The sequence below is a fragment of the Monodon monoceros genome, unplaced genomic scaffold (assembly GCF_005190385.1).
Source record: "Monodon monoceros isolate NGI ecotype Baffin Bay Population unplaced genomic scaffold, NGI_Narwhal_1 Super_Scaffold_22, whole genome shotgun sequence".
NCBI lineage: Eukaryota > Metazoa > Chordata > Mammalia > Artiodactyla > Monodontidae > Monodon > Monodon monoceros.
Genome location: NW_021703779.1, coordinates 80,745,624 through 80,750,687, shown reverse-complemented (window position 1 = coordinate 80,750,687; position 5,064 = coordinate 80,745,624).

The following is a 5,064-nucleotide window of genomic DNA, read 5'->3' as shown; positions in this document are numbered from 1 at the left end:
ATCTTTGATAAAGGTGGCAGGAATGTACAGTGGAGAAAGGACAGCCTCTTCAATAAATGGTGCTGGGAAAACTGGACAGGTACATGTAAAAGTATGAGATTAGATCACTCCCTAACACCATACACAAAAATAAGCTCAAAATGGATTAAAGACCTAAATGTAAGGCCAGAAACTATCAAACTCTTAGAGGAAAACATAGGCAGAACACTCTATGACATAAATCACAGCAAGATCCTTTCTGACCCACCTCCTAGAGTAATGGAAATAAAAACAAAAATAAACAAATGGGACCTAATGAAACTTCAAAGCTTTTGCACAGCAAAGGAAACCATAAACAAGACCAAAAGACAACCCTCAGAATGGGAGAAAATATTTGCAAATGGAGCAACTGACAAAGGATTAATCTCCAAAATTTACAAGCAGCTCATGCAGCTCAATAACAAAAAAACAAACAACCCAATCCAAAAATGGGCAGAAGACCTAAATAGACATTTGTCCAAAGACGATATACAGACTGCCAACAAACACATGAAAGAATGCTCAACATCATTAATCATTAGAGAAATGCAAATCAAAACTACAATGAGATATCATCTCACACCGGTCAGAATGGCCATCATCAAAAAATCTAGAGACAATAAATGCTGGAGAGGGTGTAGAGAAAAGGGAACACTCTTGCACTGCTGGTGGGAATGTGAATTGGTTCAGCCACTATGGAGAACAGTATGGAGGTTCCTTAAAAATCTACAAATAGAATTACCATATGACCCAGCAATCCCACTACTGGGCATATACCCTGAGAAAACCAAAATTCAAAAAGAGTCATGTACCAAAATGTTCATTGCAGCTCTTTACAATAGCCCGGAGATGGAAACAACCTAAGTGCCCATCATCGGATGAATGGATAAAGAAGATGTGGCACATATATACAATGGAATATTACTCAGCCTTAAAAAGAAACGAAATTGAGCTATTTGTAATGAGATGGATAGACCTAGAGTCTGTCATACAGAGTGAAGTAAGTCAGAAAGAAAAAGACAAATACCGTATGCTAACACATATATATGGAATTTAAGAAAAAAAAAATGTCATGAAGAACCTAGGGGTAAGACAGGAATAAAGACGCAGAACTACTGGAGAATGGACTTGAGGATATGGGGAGGGGGAAGGGTGAGCTTTGACAGGGCGAGAGAGAGTCATGGACATATACACACTAAGAAACGTAGTAAGGTAGATAGCTAGTGGGAAGCAGCCGCAAGGCACAGGGATATTAGCTCGGTGCTTTGTGACAGCCTGGAGGGGTGGGATAGGGAGAGTGGGAGGGAGGGAGACGCAAGAGGGAAGACATATGGGAACATATGTATATGTATAACTGATTCACTTTGTTATAAAGCAGAAACTAACACACCATTGTAAAGCAATTATACCCCAATAAAGATGTTAAAAAAAAAAAAAGCAAAAAAGAATAGGTCTTGAGCTCACAGACATAGAAAACAAACTTATGGTTACCAAAGGGGAAAGGGGAGGGGAGGGAAAGATAAATTGGAGTTTGGGATTAACAGACACACACTACTATATATAAAATAGATAAACAGGTCCTACTGTATAGCACAGGGAACTATATTCAATACCTTGTAATAACCTATTATGGAAAAGTATCTGAAAAAGAATATATATATGTATATCTGAATCACTTTGCTGTACACCTGAAGCTAACACAAAATTGTAAATCAACTAGACTTCCATTTAAAAAAAGAGAAAAATAAGAAAAAAATAGGTCTTGAGGTAGTCTGCAACCACTTCTAAACAGGGAAAAGAATGTTGCTGTGATTGCACATGGGTATTGGCAAGTACTTACTCCTCAGAGAGATTTGAGTGTGTGTGTGTGTTTGGTGACATTCTTTCAGCTCCTTCAAAGATGTGAAGACTGATTATTTATACATCATCTAGTGTTTAACAATTTCTTTTACACAATCTTTGTAACATGCTAACTAATATAAATAAGGCCTCTTTTCCCTTAAGGCGGCGGAATATTTCCCACAGCTTTTCCAATCTAACTTTTGGTGCAATGCTCAACAGCAGACAACCTAAATGGCAGTGTGGGGACCTCCCTGGTTGTCCAGTGGTTAAGACTCTGTGCTCTCAATGCAGGGGGCCTGGGTTTGATCCCTGGTCAGGGAACTAGATCCCACATGCCGCAACTAAAGTTCCTGCATGCTGCAACTAAAAGATCCCACACACAGCAACGAAGATCCCACGTGCTGCAACTAAGACCTGATGCAGCTAAATAAATAATATTAAGAAAAAGATAAAATAAATGGCAGTGTGATCATGGAACTGATACTCTAGGGTTGCAAAACTATCCCAATGTTTGATTAAAAAAATTAGTGTCAGAACATTCTGGAAAAATATTTTAATTCATGTTAAAGAGGACTGCAACTGAGTATTTTCAGAAAAGCAAAGCTTTGGGAAAATAATATAAAATAACTTTTTTACACTTATTGCTAAAGGACTCTAAAGCATACTCTCCCTAAAGTAGCCTATGCTCTGCTTCATCCTAACTTGTAATGGTTTTCCAATAATACAGTAGCTTGATGTTGTCATTTTAAGTGGAAATCCACTCTGATCAAATCTTAAGTTGCTGCTCCAGTGTTTGATGAACTCCAGACATTTGTGCCTGCTGTTCTTTTTTCATTGATTAAAAACCTCCTGGCAGGTCACACGATCTTATCCTATTCAGCAATCAAAAAGCATCTGGGTCACTGCCAACATGCGGGAGGAAAGAGAAACGGATGTGATTACCTGTTAAAATTAGTGAGCTTTATATCTAGAGGACCTAGTGGATGGAGATATTTTGCTACCTTCTGAGTTCTTCCTCTGAATAAATTTTAAATGTGTTACATGAGGATTATTAAAGATGCTCTTTATTTCAGAGTCTTCCTAAGATCTTCCTCACATTGAGTACAACTCCTGGAGTCTTAAACCTATTTTGCTTTTCTAGGAATCAATCTTTTTCTGGGGGATGGGAGGTGGAAGGGTAAGTAAAGTTAACAGCTGTTTCCTTCTTCCTTCCCTTCATCCATCCATCCATCTTTCCTTCCTTCCTTCCTCCCTTCCTCCTTCCCTTCTTTCTTTCCTTCCTTCCTTCCTTCTTTTCTTTCTTTATTAGGAGCAGCCCTAGCAGGAAACACACAAACCAAAACCACTCCAAGAAAACCCAAACAATAACACCTGTCCAGGTCTTTGTTGGTAAAGTCTTGAGTTGCCCTACAGGGCAAGGATAGATAGAAGTTTATACTTGCTGTCAATTTGGTGAGTGGTTATTGCTGGATAGGAAGAGGTTCCTTAAGACTGTGGTCAGGGAGGTGGCGATACTACTGTTGGTGGGGGGGGGGGTATATGCTGGGGACTGATCAAAAAAGATCCTCGGTCTTGCCTTGAGAGGACAGTGAGGATCCCCTGGGGTAAATCGTAGAGTCAGTGGAGGCATGGAGAAACCATGGCTGCGAGGCAGGTCTGTCACCTTGCTTCCTGCCATATACTCTACGGAGCACTGGCACCTGGCAGATGGTAGAGAATCAGAATTCAATGGCATCATTGGGTAGCAGAATCATCAGTAATGATGGTGTCCACCAGATATTAAGGATTAGCCATTCTCTCTCATTTTCTTGTGACTTAGTAAGCTCTGAGATCCCTATAAAAGCTGATAGGGGTGGAAGCTCCAAGAATGACTGATAGTGAGTGAGTGCCCTGTCAACTAGGAATATGAGAGCTCAGAACTAAGTTGGACTTAATTTAAAAAACAAAACCGAAAAATGTGCTATTTCTTGTACTAAAGCAATCAGGAACAAATTCATGCCTATCACAAATACATTTTAAAAATAGAAGGATGCATCTAACCTCTGGGAAGTGGGATGGGGTTCAGAGGAGCTTTCACTTTTTATTTAAAATGTATGTGTGTATGTGTGTGTATCTGGGGGTAAGGATAATAATACTTTCAAAACAAAAACAAAAGTCAATTTGGGTTGAGAAGAGGATCTGGAGATGCATAGATATCTTCAAAGTCATCTGGATCAGCCGTAAGCCTGATGCATATTCCTAGGATGACTTAGAGCCTGGAAGCCCTAAATTCAAACATAGCTTTGAAGGGGATAAACTAGGAGAAAAGCAAAAGCATATGATCTCTTCTACTCATTATCCAATTCCACAAAGAATGTTTGCAAGGATGAATATTTTATACTGTTTCATAAACTGCAACTATATCACCAATTAAATACCACTTATTAATTTATTCAACATTTAACGAATATTTCTTGGTAGCCTATTATGTGCCAGGCACTTTTCTAGGCACTTAGGATACATAGCGTAATAAAAATAAATTAATTAATTCTGCTCCTTCTGCCCATTTTAATTGGCTATTTTTTGTGTGCCTCCACACTGTTGGTATGGGACGTACCATTCTACTGTATTGTTTATCACATTTTATTAAAGTAATCAGTTTATGCAATTTGGGTTGAAAACAGCTTTTATAACATAAAAGCAGAAAATGTGAAAAGATGAGAATAATGGATTTGACTGAATAAAAGTTAAAACTGCACAGAAAAAATAAAACATCAAGGAAAATGATAAGGTAGGAGAAATATTTGCAACATAAACGACACACAGGTTTCTATCTGTAATTTATAAAGAGTTCTTCCAGGACACTAAGCAACAAATCAATAACCAGTTGAAAAATCTACAAAGGGCACAAACAGAAAATGTATTTAAGGAGAAATACATAGCTAATATATTTAAACATTTTAAACATTTATGCTTACTAGTAACCAAGGAAATGTAAATCTAAGCAGCAAGATACTATCTCTAGCTATCAAATTGGCAAAGACTAAAATTTTAAAATCTCCAGTTCTAATTCTTTAACAGTTTCCCAAACTTCATACTGTTGACATTTGGGGCAGGATCATTCTTTGTTGTGGAGGGCTGTCCTGTGCATTGTAAGATGTTTAGCAGCATCCCTGCCCTCTACCCACTAGCTGCCAGTAACATCCCCTTCCTGTTGTGACAGCC